We start from the raw sequence: 18,906 nt of genomic DNA, 5'->3' as shown, positions 1-18,906 counted from the left end.
CCTGCTTTGTTTTTTTATGACAACTTTGAAAGAGTTGGTCTTTGTATTTGCGATTTTTTATTGATTTGAATAATATTGACTAATGCATTAATGTATTACTGATTTAGGACTAAATTGAGTTTGTCACTGTGCTTATTTATTAACAAACCTGTATGGTGTGGAAAATTATCACTGTTCGTCATTCTTCTGGCGCCAAATATGCTCCACTGTAACTAACTGTATTTGAATTGTGGTGTCACTCCTCATTCTGCGGTTAAGGGTGCATCCGCTTAAGTGTAGCTTGTATTTGAGTCTGCAGCTGACATCTGCACATTGAAAGTCCGCTGCATCAGCATCAAAGGGCCTACTGTGTGATGCTGAAAACCATGCTCAGCAGTATCTGGCTCGAGTCAAAAGGCTGGAATCCCTTTGCTAGTCCGGTGGGATGATTTTCTGAAGTTAGTGAGGGGTAAGAAAGATCACTCTTGTATTGTATTGTATGAGTATTTATATAGCGCAGAAAAACTGTAACCCTACGGGTATCCAGGCGCTCTGACCAGACAAGATGTATTAGCGCTCAAGGGGGGCAAGGTCGGGGACACCATGCTGCTGGGAAAAGCCAGGTCTTAAGGCTCCTTCTGAATTCCACCAGTGACTGCGTCTGTCTGAGTTCGGGTGGGAGCGCGTTCCAGCTTTGGGCTCCAACCACCCTAAAAGCCCTCCACCCCAGCCTGGCCCGTTTAAAGCTGGGCTGTGCCAGCAGGTTGGCCTTGGATGATCGCAGCTGCCTTGTGGGGGAGTACCATGAGAATCTATCCTGGAGTGGGATCGGGCCTGTTCCATAAATTGCCTTATGAACCAGGCAGAGAGACTTGAATAGGACCCTTTCTCTAATAGGTAACCAGTGTAATTCTCTTAGTGCCTGAGTGGAGGATGAATCAAACTTGCGACCAAGTGCCAGCTTGGCAGCGGCTGACTGAACTCTCTGTAACCCCTGCAGAGTGTATTGGGGGGCTCCGAGGTACAGAGAGTTGCAGTAATCCAATCTGCTGAGAATGGTGCTCCTGATGACCGTGTTACGAGAGTCGGCAGGCAGCAGCGGAAGGATTCGGCGTAGAAGTCGCAGCAGACCAAAACAGGTACTGGATGTTTTACTAGCCTGTGAATCCAGCTGGAGGTTATTGTCAAATAAAACCCCGAGATTCCGTACAGTGCTAGCTGGTATCAGTGGGGCCGCGTCCGGAGCGAGCCTGAAATCCACTGGTAGATGTTGAATCTGTTTTGTTGGTGCGTAGAGCAGCAGCTCGGTTTTGGTCCATTGAACTGCAGGCAGTTTCTCCGCAGCCAGTCCATAGTCTGCCTCATGCAGCTTTGGAACTGCTCCAGAGGAACTGCCCGTTTACCTTCCAGGGAGAAGGCCAGTTGAGTGTCGTCTGCATAGTTAATCAGCTCCACCCCGAACGCTTTGATGATGGAGAATAGCGGCTGCAAGTATATATTGAACAGGATGGGGCTGATGCTGGAACCCTGTGGAACTCCAAAGTCCACGGGTGTGTTCCCTGAGACAAAAGGCCCCATAGTCACCTTTTGGTGTCTCCCCGCTAAATAGGAGCGAAGCCACTGTAATGCCTGGCCCCTCACCCCAGCCTCCATCAGCCGTCCCAACAGAATTTTATGACTCACGGTATCGAATGCGGCTGACAGATCCAGGAGCACCAGGACAGCGGTGCTCCCTGTGTCAGTCCGCACCCGCATCGAGTTCAGCATGGTGACTAATGCAGACTCGGTTCCGTGGCATGGGCGGAAACCGAACTGGTCCTTGTCCAGCAGAAGGTTGGCCTCTAGGTAGTTCGAGAGGGACCTGCTCACCGCCTTCTCTAAGATTTTGATAGGGAACGGGAGGAGAGAGATAGGCCGAAAGCTGGCAGGAACAGTTGGGTCCAGAGTTGGTTTTTTAATAAGGGGGGAAACAACAGCCTGTTTCCAGCTGTCCGGGACCAGGCCCTCTTCCAACGACTGATTGCAGATCTGACGCAACCAGGGGAAGGTCGGATGGCCATATAGCTTCCAAGCCTTCTGGGGCAGAGGGTCAAGGGGAGAGCCAGACGAGATGCTGTTTGCCGTCTTAGCAAACGACTCGTCCGAGAAAGGTGGAAAGAGGGTCAGAGAACAAGTCCTGCCTGGCCTCTCGTGGGCCACCCCCTTACAAGAGTCGTCAGCCACTCTGTCAGTGCCCCTAAAGAGATCGGTTATCTTCGTCACCTTGTCCTTGAAATAGGTGGCAATCTCGTCACATAGCCTCTTTGAAGGTACAACTTTATTTTCAAGGCAGCTTGGTGCCGACAAGGAATTCACAATTCTAAACAGTTCCCTCGCCCCGTTTGGGGCATGCGCTATAGAGTTAGCATAGAAACTCGCTTTGCGGTCCATGATAAGCTGCTTGTATCTGCTCTGTGCGGAACTCAGCGCCATCTTGTCCCTGGCAAGGAGCCCCTTCCTCCATTTCCTTTCGGCCTGCCTGCAGAGCTGTCTTAGCAGTCGCAGATCATCGTCATACCAGGGTGTGGATGGCCTGCTCCTGACCCTAATCTTCTTTTTCGGGATTAGAAGGTCCAACTCGTTGGTAATGAACTTGTGGTAGGCATTATAGATTGCCTCCACCGATCTAGAGGCTAAAAAAAGGCTGACTGTGGGAGGGGTCAGTAATGATCCCGTTTTGGTCAATTTGATCCAGTTTCTGCCCTCTCTAAACGCTGCCGTGGCTTTAGGTTGGGTGGAGGAAGCTGTTAACAGTATCTTGAACTGAATACAATAATGGTCTGTCCAGATAAGCGGGCGAACATTTGTGAGCTCAGCCTCCGTCTTACTGGCAAACAGAAGATCCAGGATATGACCTTTTTGATGAGTGGGAGATGCGACTAATTGGTGAAGTCCAAGGCCATAGCAGGTAGACGTCAGGTCCCGCAGCTGGCTCTTTGTGCTTGCGTTCTCCCGCCAATTAAAGTCACCCAGAACAATCATTTTGGAATGTGTGAATGCCAGGTTGGTAATTGTATTCAGGAGGGGTTGCATCTGGGTATACAGCCCTGGAGGGCGATAACAGAGCAGGCCTGTGAATAAGTTCCCTCTGTCACCTTGTAATGAGAAGGCCATTGCTTCAATCCCCTCCAACCCATCCATTCGTAACAGGGTGGGACGATATTTCTCCCTGTAAATTAGCCCCACCCCTCCTCCCTTGCCTCCCTGTCTGGGTTTATGCAAGAACTTAAAGCCCTCGGGACAGGCAGAGCCGATCTCCACCACTGCATCTGCCCTGGACCATGTTTCTGTGAGGAAGAGCGCATCCAACAGCAGATCTTCTATTAATAGTGCAATTTCAGTGTGGTGCTTGACTAAGGATCTGCAGTTCAGCAGTGCGCAGTTAAGGGTGCTTGGCTCCTTCAGGCGTCTATTGCCTGCCCTTGTTCCTAGGTTAGGGAGTTGTGTGGCGGACTTAATCTGAGTGGGTGCGGTATAGCCCATCCTGCCTCCTATCTCCAAGAGTTGTAATCTGGTATACTGGCGGCATACCTTGACGCCAGTGGCTAAGTCCTGAGACATCCTATGCTCGTCCGAGGCGCGGACGGGCGCAAACGGGCTTGCCTCTGGCACGCCCGCTGCGCGCGCCCGCTGCGCGCGCCCGCTGCGCGCTAGCATTTCGCCTCTTTTATGTCCTATCCCCTTGTGGTCCTGGTGCCCCTAGCAATATGGCGCCTGACTACAGCCTTCCAGCCTGTTCCAAGATGGTGTTTGGCACGGCGTAAGGCGAGAGGGGTCCCGCTCGAGCAGCAGGTGAGAAAGGATATATTTTTAAAGTGCGGGTATGCGGAGGGGTAAAAAACCGTTTAAAAAACACACATGATCACACAGTAAAAGATTGGGTGCGGTCCCGTTTCAGCAAAAGCACCGTAAGGACCCAAAGCAAACAGCAGTATTTAGCAGCAATATAACAGTTTTTAAAACGATTTAGCAGCAGCAGCCCCCGAGACGGCCTCTCGGCTACTCAGCAGAGTGCGTCTCGTCAGATAGGCCTGCGCGCTAGCATTTGGCCTCTTTTATGTCCTATCCCCTTGTGGTCCTGGTGCCCCTAGCAATATGGCGCCTGACTACAGCCTTCCAGCCTGTCCCAAGATGGCGTTTGGCACGGCGTAAGGCGAGAGGGGTCCCGCTCGAGCAGCAGGTGAGAAAGGATATATTTTTAATGTGCGGGTATGCGGAGGGGTAAAAAACCGTTTAAAAAACACACATGATCACAGTAAAAGATTGGGTGCGGTCCCGTGTCAGCAAAAGCACCGTAAGGACCCAAAGCAAACAGCAGTATTTAGCAGCAATATAACAGTTTTTAAAACGATTTAGCAGCAGCAGCCCCCGAGACGGCCTCTAGGCTACTCAGCAGAGTGCGTCTCGTCAGATAGGCCTGCGTGCTAGCATTTGGCCTCTTTTATGTCCTATCCCCTTGTGGTCCTGGTGCCCCTAGCAATATGGCGCCTGACTACAGCCTTCCAGCCTGTCCCAAGATGGCGTTTGGCACGGCGTAAGGCGAGAGGGGTCCCGCTCGAGCAGCAGGTGAGAAAGGATATATTTTTAAAGTGCCGGTATGCGGAGGGATAAAAAACCGTTTAAAAAACACACATGATCACACAGTAAAAGATTGGGTGCGGTCCCGTGTCAGCAAAAGCACCGTAAGGACCCAAAGCAAACAGCAGGGCAGGAGTCTGCCTTCAAGTCAGTGTTTTCCCATGAAGAAGGAAGTGAGCGCCTTAAAGTGGGCGGTGGTCTCAGTTATAATCTTCACTAATCCATAAAGTTGGCCTTAGTGCCTGGAGCAAAGGCCCATGAGGCATGACTGATGACCCTACATCCACCACCAAAATCTTTTCAGATTATAGAAAAGAATGTCACAAGAAAGGGGCACAACAACAGATCATTAACAAGAATTGGCAAAGCCAATAGGTCTCGCCTGTACAAGAGCTATTGACTTTGGCAATGTGGTTTTGCCATGTAGTACACCAGTGTGGCTGCTGTTCAGCATGGCTAAAAGCTAGTGGTGCGGAGCGTTGTGGAGTGTCATGCAGTGGGGGAGTAGAGTGAATTTATTGGAGTAGAGTGTTGGAGAGTGGAGATGGAGTATCGTAGAGTTGAGTAGAGGGAAAGAGTTCAGTGGTTCAGTGGCAGAGAGTGTCGTAGAGTGCAGTGGCGAAGAGTGGAGTGGAATGAGGTGGAATGGGATGGGTTGGATATAGGTAGTGGGGTGGATAGGAGTGGAGTAGATTGGGATGGATTGGATTGGGACAGAGTGGGTTGAACTAAGTGGAGTGGGGTTGATTTGAGTAAGTAGACTGGATGGGGTGGATTGGAGTGGGGTGGGGTGGATTGAAATGTGGTAAGGTGTATTGGATTGGGGTGGATTGGAGTTGGGTGGATTAGATTGGTTTGGGTGGATTGAATTAGAGTTGGGTGGTTTAAAGTGGGGTGAATTAGAGTGGAGTGGAGGTAGCTGGATTGGTCTGGGCTGGAGAGGGATGGATTGGATTGGAGTGGGGTGGATTGGACTGAAATGGGATGGATTGGATTGGAGTGTGGTAGGCTGAATGGATTGGGTTGAAGGTGGTGGACTGAACCGGGTTGGGGTGGATTGAATTGGGGTAGAATAGGGTGGATTGGAGTAGAGTGAGGTGGAGTGGACTACTGTGGATTAGATTGGGGTGGATTAGAATGGAGTGGGGTTGGATGGAATAAAATGGGTTGGGGTAGACTGGAGTGGGAGATTGGAGTAGAGTGGGGTGGGGTGGAATGTAGTGAGGTGGAATGAAGTGGGGTGGAATGGAATGGAGTTGGGTGAATTGGAGTGGGGTGGGATGGATTGGATTGGCGTGGGGTGGGTGGATTGGAGTGGAATAGATTGGATTGCATTGTGGTGTATTGTATTGTATTGTATTGTATTGTATTGGATTGGATTGACTTGGATTGGATTGAGATTGATTGGATTGGATTGGGGTGGGGTGAACTGGATTGGGGTTGGGTGGATTGGAGTGTGGTGAGTGGATTGGAGTGGGGTAGATTGGATTTGGCTGGATTGGGGTGGATTAGATTGGAGTAGGGTGGATTGGATTGGGATGAGATGGGTTGGATTGGGGTGAGGTGAGGTGGGTTGGATTGGAGTGGGGTGGATTGGAGTGGGGCGGGTTGTTTTGGATTGGAATGGGGCAGATTGTTTTGGATTAGAGTGGGCAGATTGGAGTGGGTAGATTGAAGAGGCTTCAGACTGCAGAACGCGGTGCTCCAACTCCCTAGACACATATCGGTAAGAGAATCCCTTAAACAACTCCACTGGCTGCCTATTACTGCGAGAGTAAAGTTCAAGTCCCGTTGCATTGCTCACAGGGCAGTAAATAATAAAGGCCCGCAAAAACTCAGAAATCTGATATCTGCACACGCCCCCACCAGACTACTAAAGTCCTCCCATCTACACCTCCTCCGCACCACAGAATCAAAAAATCATGATGGGGTGGTAGATCCTTTGCACACCTGATTCCTAAACTGTGGGACGAGATCCCTCTTGATCAAAGTATGTTGCAAAATGAACTGACCTTCAGGAAAAAACTGAAGACCTGGCTGTTTCCCTTAAACCACTAATGGGCTCCGCTCCTACCACAGCACTCATCACCAGGGCGGGGAAGCCTTAGGGTAGCCATGCGCTATACAAATCCCAAATCAATTCAAATCAAGTGGGGCAGATTGTTTTGCAGTGGAGTAGGGCAGATTGGAGTGGGCACATTGTTTTGGATTGCATTGGGGCGAATTGGAGTGGGGCAAATTGCTTTGGATCGGAGTGGGGCAGATTGGAGTGTAGCAGATTGGAGTAGCGCAGATTGGAGTAGGGCAGATTGTTTAGGATTAGAGTGGGGCAGATTGTGTTGGATTGAGTGGGGCATATTGTTTTGGATAGAATTGGGGTAGATTGTTTTGGGTTAGAATGGGACACATTGGAGGGGGGCAGATTCTTTTAGACTGGAGTGAGGCAGATTGTTTTGGATTGGACTGGGGCAGATTGTTTTGAACTGGAATGGGGCAGATTGCTTTGGAGTGGGACAGATTGTTTTGGATTGGAGTGAGTTGGGAAGATTGGAGTGGATTGTATTGGGGTGAGTGGTTTGGACTGGATTGATCTGGGGTGGATTGGATTGAATGGGGCAGATTGGTGTGGGGTGAGGTGGGGTGGATTGGTGTGGCTAGGTGTGGGGCGAATTGGAGTGGGGTGGATTGTGTTGTACTGCACGATTGTGTGTTAAAGCATAATTTCACAAATTACACATAAGAAAGAAACAATGTCGGGCATAGCTAAAATGGCCGACTGAGTGGACGTGCTTGATCTGAGCTTCGGCAAGAGGTAATCTGTGGGCCCCCACTGACCTTACAGGTTGCCCCCGGATGCTGGAGCGACTTTACAGGGTGGCCCCCGCCCTGTGAGTTCAATAGTGGGGACGGAAACTTAAATGGTCTCACTTGCAGACGATGAGGAAGTGAGGCCTGGAGGGGCCTGCTGACTCAGACGCCTGAGCGAAAAGACTGAGCTGGGGTCGCAAGCTGCAAGGCAGTGGAGCATTGGGACAGGTTGCAGAACGTGGTGGTGAGTAGCGGCATCTTTTGGCAGCAGAGGCCGGTGTCAGGACGTGTTACTGCTAACGAGGACTGGAGCAGGGTCCCTGCGGCCTTACTTGAAACCACCAGGCTTGTGCCAGGACCCGGCTGGGCAGCCTCCACAGACAGCAAGGGGGGTGAGTACATTGTGCGCTTCCCTCTACCCATAGTTGTGGCTATGTGGCCCCTGGCGCTCGCGTGGCGACCTGGACTTGCGCCTCTGAAGGGCTTTGGGTGCCTGGGTCTACCGGTGATGCGGGGATAATATTGGCCCACATCAAGAATAGATTAAGCAACGGGCCCTAGAGAACTTTGTAGTGCCTGCAAGAAGACTAAACACACTGCATCTATACAGTGGTTTGGGGCACGAACTGATCCAGACATGTGCAGCAGCAGCAGAGATATTGCGCTGGATGCCTGGTGGTGGAGCTTATATTAGGTGACCTCCTTCCCACTCACCTACTTGCTTTTTGCAGTTTGAGGGAGGGGAAGGTTGCCTATCTGGTGATAAGAGAGTGCCAGTATCTATTTAACTGTGCTTGCGAGAATTCATTGGGAGGTTGTCTGACCGACCCAATGCGAATTGAGGAATATAACTCGCCAGGGGAATCACAGTGTTACCCGACATCAAAGGGGTCCTGGCTGAGTTTGAACTCAGATTGCACTCTGGGTGAATATGTGAGATCTTTTCCAGCCTGTATGCCATTGTAATTTAAGGGAGGCTAAGGCGCAGCCTCAAAGACCTGCAACACTATTGAAGACAGCATTGCTGGTATGGCTCTAGCTGGGATTGCAAATGACACTGATGCGGAGGGGAATTTGCACCACCATCTAATTTAGACATAAAATAATCTGATCTTCGAAGGAAATAAAACTATGATGGAAAAGATAAATGGTGTAGCAATGACAATGATCCTATTACGACAGGATATGGCTAAATTACGAGAAAGTGTTAAAGATTTAGGCACAAGGACAGACAATGCAGAGGAGCTTTTGGGTCCCATGCCAGCCAACTGAGAGAGCAGAAGTGACGCCCTCAGCAGCAGGAGACGAAGGTTGCCGATTTGGAAGATTGGTCCAGGCGTAACAATGTGCACGGTTTTGGATTGCCGGAGGGAACGGAGACTGCACCGGTGGAACCGTTCCTGGAAACATGGCTTCCCACAGTACTGCTGGGAATTAACATGGAAGGAGGGTTTAATGTGGACAAAGCAACCAGGACTCCTGGGGGTAGACCTAAACCTGGTGCACCCCCCACATATGTTGCTTGCACGCATGTTGAGATATAGAGATGAAGTGGGTATACTGGCAGCAGCTCTCACGCAGGGGGAGGTAGAGTGCAATGGTAATAGATTTCTTTTTATCCAGATGATGGCATAGCAACCCACAAAAACACAAATCATTTGTAGAAGTCAAGCAGAAATAAAGAGATAAGAGGTGGGATTATGCTTTGCTGCCTCCAGAATGTTTACGAATTGACTGGCAGGGGAAGAAATATTTTCTATACAACCTGAGGAAGCCATGCAGTTTTTGGAGAACCACTGATGCTCAATAGATGGTGACTGCTGTGTCTGTGCGATGATCTGATGATGATAGCAACTAGGAAGGAGGGCTAACATCATACTCAATGATCGAGGGAAGATGTATGACAAGCGATTGAGACCAACATATGTGTTGGCTGGTATTGGTAAGCCACGCAATTTGTTTTGGTATGCCTGTCATCAATGACATCACTGTGATTAAGGGGTCCTACATTTGGAACCCTGGGGAATATCGTGCTATGCAAGGGAAATTTGATTGTGTTATTGTAGGGGGAGACACTTATTGCGTCGAATGTGGAGGTCAAGTTGTGGAAGGCCACACAGGAGGGGTACAGAGAGCTCTGTTTTTCATACACCCATTGGGAGGGTGCGACCATGGTTCGGGAAGCACTGCTTGGTGCAACAACTGGTATTAGTACACGGTATGATTTTTATAACTGCACATGGAGGTGACAATCTTATCGTGAAATGTTAAAGAGATTCATAATCCCATTAAACATCAAATAATATGGTCTTATGTTCGTAGACAGCATTACAAGAGACACATTTATTACCCCATGAGTTTAAGAAATTACAAGACAAGTAGGGTGGGAGACTATGGTATGCAAGCTTTATTTCTTCAGCATGTGGGGTGCTGCTGTGTGTGGACAGCAGTATTCTGCTATGAGTAGTCACAGGCTGCAGAGGGGCTTTATGTGGGTATAGTGGGAGAGACTAGGGGCAAGCCCACAGTGCTTCTCACATAATATGCTCCCAATATAGATACTCCTGATTTTTTCAAGGAACTGATGTTTATGATGCCTCCCTATGCCCTTTATGATGTTATATGGATGGGTCACTATATCTTTGTGCTGGACAGGGAACTTGACAGCTCCCGGCAGGCGGCACGGCCACCGGGTAGAGCATTTAGGGCACTTCTAGAGAGAATGGACAAGTTAAACTCAAAAGAATTAAAGAGAGCAGTTCATGGCCAAATCAGGGGTTACTCCAGTAGCGGTGCGTCCATTAGGGCGTTGGGGCGTAGCCCCCCCACCCGCAGCGTCGCCTGCAGCGTCGGCGTCTTTGAACTTAAGTAAACTGAATCAGTTGAACTTAAGTAAACTGAATCAGTTTACTTAAGTTCAAAGAAGCAGAGGGAGAACTGACAATCATGTCAGTCAGCATGACGTCGGACCGCCCACCCCTTTCAGAGTCTGAAGGGGGTGGGCGGTCTGGCGTCATGTTGACTGACATGATTGTCAGATAGACCAGGCAGGGGCAACAGGCAGCAGCACAGGTGCGCATGATTGGGGAAGGTGAGCGAATTTTCGCTCTGTGCCCACTCATGCACACTGGTGTCTGCTCAGGCTGGCGCATGCCCTTTAGAAGACCGAGGGTTGAGCAAAGGCTCAAACCTCGGTCTCCTAATGGACAGGCGGGCGAGCAGTAACCGTGCCCTAAGCCAATCATGACTTTAATTGTACTCGGAATTTGGCTCTGGAGTTTTTATTTTGCGATTTTAAGGAGTGGTAGTTTACGAAAATGGGTACTCACATTTAATGAGCCTAAATCACACTCCACAATCCACGCAGGCCCGCCATGTTAAAAAGGCAGCAACAGAGGTATGATACTGTTTTGATATTTGATCAGGTAGTACAAATATGCACCATGGAGCATGTGTACCGTAAAGGATCTCTCCACAACATGCAACTCCCTTGATCTCACCAGACAGTCGGTGTTTGGGATCACCTTTCATAAAACGGACATACAACTCAGTTTTAAATTAAGATTATTCTGCACCACCTGTAATAGCCCTCGTTGAAAGATCTGCCGTGGACTGTTGGTGTGCAGCGATGTCCGTCTACTGCAACACCGTGACCATACTAGACTTTATTTCCTACTCCAAACATCATGTGAGTATTGCTGGTCTCTAAATTAAGGCGCGCTTTAATTCTTTCTGCATCAATGCGTTCTTTTATCTTTGCTGTAGCAGAGTGCCTAAAATTCGTGTTTTTTTCTCTTTAAAGTATTAATTAGTGCGTATAATTTGCGAGCATTTTGTACCATAAGCCCTAGCTTGCATACTTGTTTATTCTCGCCAGTGCTGTGAAAATGTGTTGTAACTCGTGCATGTGTTGGGTGTGAAATACATACCTTGTTAATCGTTTCCTTGCTAGTTCTCTGAAGCCCTGTTGTCCTAGCAACACTCAATCATTTTGTACACAAGTGCATAAGTTAGCTTTTTCTCGTGGGTGGCTCTACACTGATGACGAAAGGTACATCAAATTACACCTGCGTACAAAATACTTACACATTTGCATATAACTTCTTGACCTTCACATAGGTTTTTTTATAGTGTTTGTGACAAACGGGCGAAGTTGGGAGAAAACAATTTTGCACACAGTTTCTACTGCAAGTACCTGCGACTTGAATATGGTTAAGAAATATTGGTTATTGCATTGATGATGTATACTCAATACACCATATTTCAGACCTTTAGTGGCATAAAACTGTTTTTCATACATATAGAAATAGTTTTAGTTGGTTATAACATGACTACCAATTAAACAAGCATTGGCATAGCCAATAGGTCTCGCTTTTGGGACCATATAAGTGTTTAGCCATGCAACAGTTGATGTTGTTGCACCGAGGATATTATGCTGCACAACTAAATACTTATAAGGTCCCAAAAGCGAGACCTATTGGCTATGCCAATGCTTGTTTTTTGTTGTTGTTGTTTTGAGCTGCACCCTCAGGGCATTACTTTCCATTGTGCAAAATTACTATTTTTAGCCCTTTCTTAGAATATATGGAAAAATATTCATTTGCTGAGGATATTCTAGAACGGGAGGTTCAATGAATATTTCACAAAATATACACGTTCGCTAAATACTCGGGACTAGCATCAGAATAGTAAATGTCCTTCCCAAAACCCGGGGGCGCAAGGGTAAGTTTGATTGAAAACCGTAAATGAAATGTCAGACTGTTTGCCTTTCTGTAGTAAAAAGGCTATAAAATGTATAGTTATACAGGTCCGAATTTACGTTTTAGTGCCAACATACTTAGAGTTGCCATCTGTGAAAATTTTAGATTTTTTAAGATGCAGTTTACAAGTTCGGCTTTCAGTGAGCCCTGATTTCAATATGAATGTTCAGTTTTTTTTTTTTTTTTTTACTTTAATGAAAATAACTGAGCTTAAGCAGTGGCGGTGGAGGATGTCTGTAAAGTGTAATTGGTCTGTAAATTAATTAATGCTTAGATCCAAATGGGCATAATCAAGCTTGAACTAGCCCCTCCATTATATGAAAGAATAACCATATTTCACAGCAATTATTGTCATGTCCCTGAAATATCATCCTAGGTTGTGAATATATGGGGTTTGCAGCCATTGTTCTTGTGCAACAAAAGTTGCAAAACTTGTAATGCATAGGGTAAAATCTAGAAGCAATCTATATAAATCTTCAGCAAAATGTAAAGAAACAAAATATACAAATTTGTTTACAAGTAAGAATATTAGGTTCCAGGTTTGAATCAAAATATTATTTGTGTGATTCCATATAACCATATGATGACTGTGCTCGTGATTAGTTTGAATACACTAAGAATCATGATCCTTCAGTAAACATGGATAATTCCTCGGGCTGTGCTTGCGATCAAGTGATGGAAATCCTAGGAAAAATACGTTACAAATGCAACTACATGAAAATGCAACAAGACTGTAGCACATTAAAAAAACAAATTCTTCAGTGATTTTGTTCAAGAGTTGTTGGGTTTTTCACACTAACTTTAAAGTTCGATAGCATAAATACAAGCAGGATACTAACAAGCAACAAAAACACGCGCGGCCGCGAGACCCACTCTGTGGTGGGGGAGGGGGAGGAGCATTGAGGCGCAAAAGTGAAAGCAGGCTGGCTGGCGAGTGGTGTGCAATGTGCGTGCACCATGACGAGAGAGGAAAGCCATATGGCGCCTCTGCTCGTCACTGTGCGTGTAACTGCACGCCCGTCGCCAGTGCACGCGCCAGTGGGCTGAAGCGCTTCCCAAAAGTGGATTGCATGGCGGCACGATGCACGTGATTGTGCGCGTGCTCGCCATGCAATCCACTTTTGGGAGCACTTTTGGGAGCCCCTTACTAGAGTCTCGCATTGCGATTGCTACGCATTGGCTAGGCGAGACCTAAAAATGGTATAACATTTACTTATTTTTTTGCATATGCTTATTTCGGACATTCAATTTTTTAATTAGAAAATGCAGCACTCAAAACATGCAGCCTTTGGCCTGACTGCTCCCCCGAGCACTGGTTTTTAACCCCTCAGGAGAACACAGCTTTTGGCGAGGCGTACACTACTGATAGCAGGAAGTCTGCTGTCCTCGACTCCCTCGTGCCACTGCCACATCTCACATATAAAACAGCTGTGTTACTCTGTCCTAACTTATGATCTCCAAGTAAAGGGAAAATAGAAGCAAACGGTATGAACCCTGCTGTTAGGCGACCTTTAAGCTTACCTTCCCCTAGCTATATTGGCAACTAAATACATACACCTGACCGTCTTGAGTGCATCCACATGTACTGCTAATTTAATCACAGTGGTGGCTTGTGTCATTCATGCATAACAGTTTTGGCGATGCCAAATGAAACAAGTTGATTTATATTTAGATCATAAACACATATATGTCCATCTTGTAATGCGTGCCTTGCTGAAAAAAATACAGATTATGTTTTGAAATTCCTGAAATAAGCTTACTGCAGTTCATGACGAATGTTTGTACCTCAGAAATGCATCAGCAGTACTGCAGGCTCTTCTGTTACAGAACATGAGGCCAGGCCCAGTCATGTTAACACAGCCAGACCCAGGCATCCACTTTAGCAGCTAATTGAGTCCCCTCATGTGTGTAGATGTCACGGGGCATATAGGGAAAGCAAGAAACAAAATGTTTAATCGCTGTACAAATTAGCCCCTGCAACTAATGTGTTCTCCAATAGGAAACCATTTTGCATCGTAATTTGTTGCCAGTGAGTGAGCAGTGTGTGCAATGGCCTTGGGCTTGAAAGATAAACCTGAAGGATGTGAAAGAAATATGGTGATGCCCACTTTTTTTTTTTTGCACGTCACACACATATTTGACTGCATTTTAGTTTTAGAAACACAAGCACGAATGCTCGGAGCAGCGGGTGGCATGACCTTGCTTATACAGAATAAGCACCTATCTATGTTATTATATGACAACTCTTTATTAATGTAATAACTGCACTTTCACAATTGCTTCATTAACCTTCCTGCTTTCTCAAATTTGCTTGAAAATGCACTATTTGTCCACTCTTTTGTCAAAATTTTCTCGGGAGAACCCCCCTGAACCCTCCGGAGAATGTTCAGGCTCACTCGCTCGCCGCAGTGCAGTACGCCAATAATTTTACGCCCTACCACTTTCAAATCTCACCAGCCGCCCCTGGGTTACTCTTTCTACTCTCCTCCACATGGCACATTTTCTAGAACTGATTCTATGCTAGTACATCCAAATCAGACTACTGAATTTTGGGTGCCCCGATATCTCGATCGCATGCTGGCAGATCATGCTCCCTTAGTGGCCATGATGCAGTGGGAGGCATATATTGCCCCATTATCACAGTGGAGATTCCAGGCTTGTGCACTACAGGATCAGGTTTACAGGGAGACGATCCGCAAAGCGGTGAGGGAATTTCCTGCTATTAACACTGGTTAGGTCACTTCGGCTGGAGTCCTCTGGGAGGTCTTTAAAATAACTATAAAGGGTAAGTGAATGGCCACCACTTATGAGGTACGCTGCTCATTGACATGCACAGTGACGAGCTTGGACCATGAAATTGGGGATAAAGATCGACATGAACCACATATGGACATGGCCTGAGAAGAACAATATAGATTGCAGGTGGAGCCTGATGAGGCACGTGAAGCTTTGGGCCATCATGATTATAAAACATACACAGAGATTCAGTATGAGCAAGACGACACACCATCGGCTTTTGGCATGGTTGGTTAATAGAGAGCAGGGAGGGAATTCGGTAGTCTTGATGAAAGATAGACAAGGAGCGACCCTTACAACACATGAAGATATACTGCGGCGATTTGCAGAATTTTATTCTACTTTGTATGCGCAACTGGGTGGGCACGATGAGGCGGGCATGACAGCCATTCTGGATGAAGCACCTGTGGCAGATAACGAGATGCGGGAGGCATTAAATACCCTCCAAGCCCTTTTCTGTATACAAGAGTGTCTCGCAAGTGAGACACATGCGCTGGAGAAAAAATGCAGGCACCCTTTACAACATTGTTTTATATTATGGAATTGCTTTAAAAACTCTGTTTATATTTCTGCACATCAACCTGCTTCTGGATCTAAAGACTGCTTGCCCAATATAACATCTAATCCAGATAAGCTCAGCAACTCTCTCTATTTCCACATGCCATTTGTCATACCTACCTTAGGTCTGCACGATGTAGGATTATGTGTTAATCACATGAATACTGTCCCCGGTGGTAAACATGTTCATAGATCATTATTGACATATTAAGATATTATAGGAAGCCTTAGCCACAACATTAAGAAGTCCTGAGATTTGTGGAGTAATCAGTGGAAACATTGTTTCTCTTTGTCATACTGGAAGTCTTCTTCAGCTACAAAAGGATGCCAGCAAAACTAATTTCTGGGAAGTTTGCTGTATTACAAGAAAACCTATCAGAGATGGTGCTTCAAATAAACAAAACATTTGTAATACTGCCAGCATAAATAATGTCTGATTGCATGGTTCCAGATATTTTTATTATCAGGAGGTTTCAATGACCCATTTAAGGGTGTAGTGAAGCACCACTTATATCAGTTTGAGGATGGAGTGGGGATGTAAAATGGACAGATTCTGTTCTGGAGGAATTTCTGAAATGGGATTTAATTGGGATCGCCACCCTAGGTGATGTCATGTGTGGGGTGGTCCTCAAGACCTTTCAATCTCTGCAGGACGACTACCAGCTCCACTGTTGCCAGTTTCATAGATACCTTCAGCTCTGCCACACATGGACCCCGTACATTACGGCCCTGTCAGATCTCCCTGAGTTTAACTCCTTAGAGGGTACGCTGACTATGGATGATTTGGGAGACCATAGGATTACTAAAATCTACCAATCCCTTATCTCCAGTCATCCCTACCATTTTTCCACTATCTGGGGAGTGTGGAAGGCGGATGCGGGATCTTGGATAATGATGACTGGACTGAGGCCCTGTGAGTGACTTAGGCGGTCTGACCCAGGTTGATCCAATTTAAATACATGCATAGGATGTACTTCACACATTGTCGTCGATGGCGAGGGGCAGCACTTGCCTCCCCGACTAGCCTCCACTGCGAAGTGGCTGAGGGATCCTTCTTGCATACAGCGTGGGACTGCCCAGCACTTGACCAGTTTTGACATCGGGTGACCTCCTGCTGGGACGAAGTCCTATCCTGGTCGATCCCAATAGACCCGAAATGTACTCTCCTCCACCTCACTGACACTCTAGGAGGTAATAGGCATAAATTGTCTTTCTTATTGCTGGGTTTGACTTTGGCAAAACGAGACATAGCGAGGGAGTGGAAGGCCTTGACCTCCAGTCATTGGGCATTTGGAAGAGGGAGATGGATCCTTGCAAGGGTCTGGAGGTGGCGATGTACAGGCTCGAGGATGTCCGCAGAAGCACTCTAAGATTTAGCAGGTATGGGCAGATTACGGAGGGATTGAGTTATAACCTGTTTGTTCCATGCATCAAAAGGTGAATGAAGAAATCCGCATGTGTATGGGATCAGGTGGGGGTGGGATGGAGGGATTGAAACCCTTCGTTTTGGTTTTCTTGCAGTGTCTTGTGTCCTTTTGCTGGTGTGTTTGTGGAGGGTGGGGTGGGGCTGACCCTGCAGATCTCCTTTTATTTTTATGTTCGTTTCTATTCCCTCTTTGTATGTATTTTTATCATGCAATTTAGCAAAAACTAATTAAATTTGTTAAAAAATAAAATGGACATATTAGCTTGGATTTGTGGCTCTTCTTATATTTATACTTTGCCTCCAAGGTCACAAAGCAGACGCTAATGAATAACAGAAAGAGGATAACTTGACACTGTTGTGGGTGGGACCAAGTGGTGATAAAGGAACCAAACATCCCTATAGAGAGAAAGAGGAATGATGAAAAGCATAAAGAAAATGTAAGTGATGGGGAAATGGAGTGATAGCACAAAAGAAGTGACTAAAAAATAATGCAAAGCTGAGGGAAAAAGGAAGGAAAAAGAAAGCAACATGGAAAGTAGGCTGTAAGGAATGAAAGAAAAATGCAAAGAAAGAAAGTGTAGTGGATAACTTCCGATACAAATCTTGTAGATCAAAAGGTAATCCACAAATGTAGTTTATTTGCAATTAGGTTTAATAACGGAGCCCATCCTCAAGCATCCCTCCAACTCTGCCTTCCTGCAACTGACTGGCCAAACTGGCAACCGTCTTTCAGACCACAGGAGAATAGAACTTGGAACTACGCTCAGAAGATGCACATGATACACAGGACGCTAACAACAAGGCACAGCAACATGCACGGCCAACATCAAAACTACAAAACCCAAGATACACTACATCTTCCCCCTTTAAAAAAAAAATTAACAAAGACAAATTAGAAAAGTCCTGCAGATAAGCAGGTTTTGTGGACATTTTCCCACTCCTGGTAGTAAAACCATATTTACAGACACCAAAAGTTTCAGCACTTGAATCCACAATGTTATTGTCCGCAAAAGTATCTGTTCCATTCTGCTCATCTGAGTTGACCCCAGGACTGTTACCAACAAAGCAAGTCTGTGTCTGGACATTACCAGCAACACAAGGCTGTGACTGGGTCTCACCCCCAAAGGTGGTTTCAGTAGGTGGTAAAAATAACCTGCTAGGTTGCTGTTACTTAATCTGACTCTTTCGACAGTGCTTTTAAAATCATTTAAGGGAACCACTTCCTTCATGCCCATCAGCCACCATCTTCCAACTGGACAGATGAATGTGCCACCACTAAATACACTTTAAAAGGCCCATTAAAGCTGAAATCCACTTTAGACTTTTTAGATCTCATGCCTTTTAACATGACCCTAGAACACACACAGACATGCTTCGTACTCACATATCCCGCCTTGTCATGGTATGCTACCATTCTCTTCTGGTCTTCTCTAACTTTTGACCCTATTCTCTTCAAATCAATCCCCTCTCCCAAATTACTGGAAGACTCATCCTTCAACCAGGTAGGACTTAATCCAGTGCATGACTGCCTGCCCCTTAACAAGGAGAAGAGTGACAAGCCTGTCACGTTGTAAGGTGTATTATGGTATGCCCAAACTTTGTCCTGAACACATCTCTCCACATTCACCCCACATGTTAAAGTCATCTGAATACCTTGCTCAAGAAGCTGGTTAGCCCTCTCAACAGCACCATTAGATTGGGGTGACTACAATGCCACAATATAGTGCTTAATTCCATTATTTCTCAAAAATGATTCCATACTATCCGGCACTGGTTAAATCCCATTATCAGTGATCAATTGTTCAGGGTACCCTTACAAAGTAAAGACTTTAACCAAGAACTGGGTAACAACTTGAGTGGATGTTTCAGGCACAAAATCATAGTATATACACTTTGAGAAATAATCAATCATTACAACGAAATATTTAGTGCTGCCAGGTAACGCCGAAATGGGCCCAGCCA

Source organism: Triturus cristatus, chromosome 3_2 (genome assembly GCF_964204655.1).
Source record: "Triturus cristatus chromosome 3_2, aTriCri1.1, whole genome shotgun sequence".
NCBI lineage: Eukaryota > Metazoa > Chordata > Amphibia > Caudata > Salamandridae > Triturus > Triturus cristatus.
Note: the sequence above shows the minus strand (reverse complement) of the source record.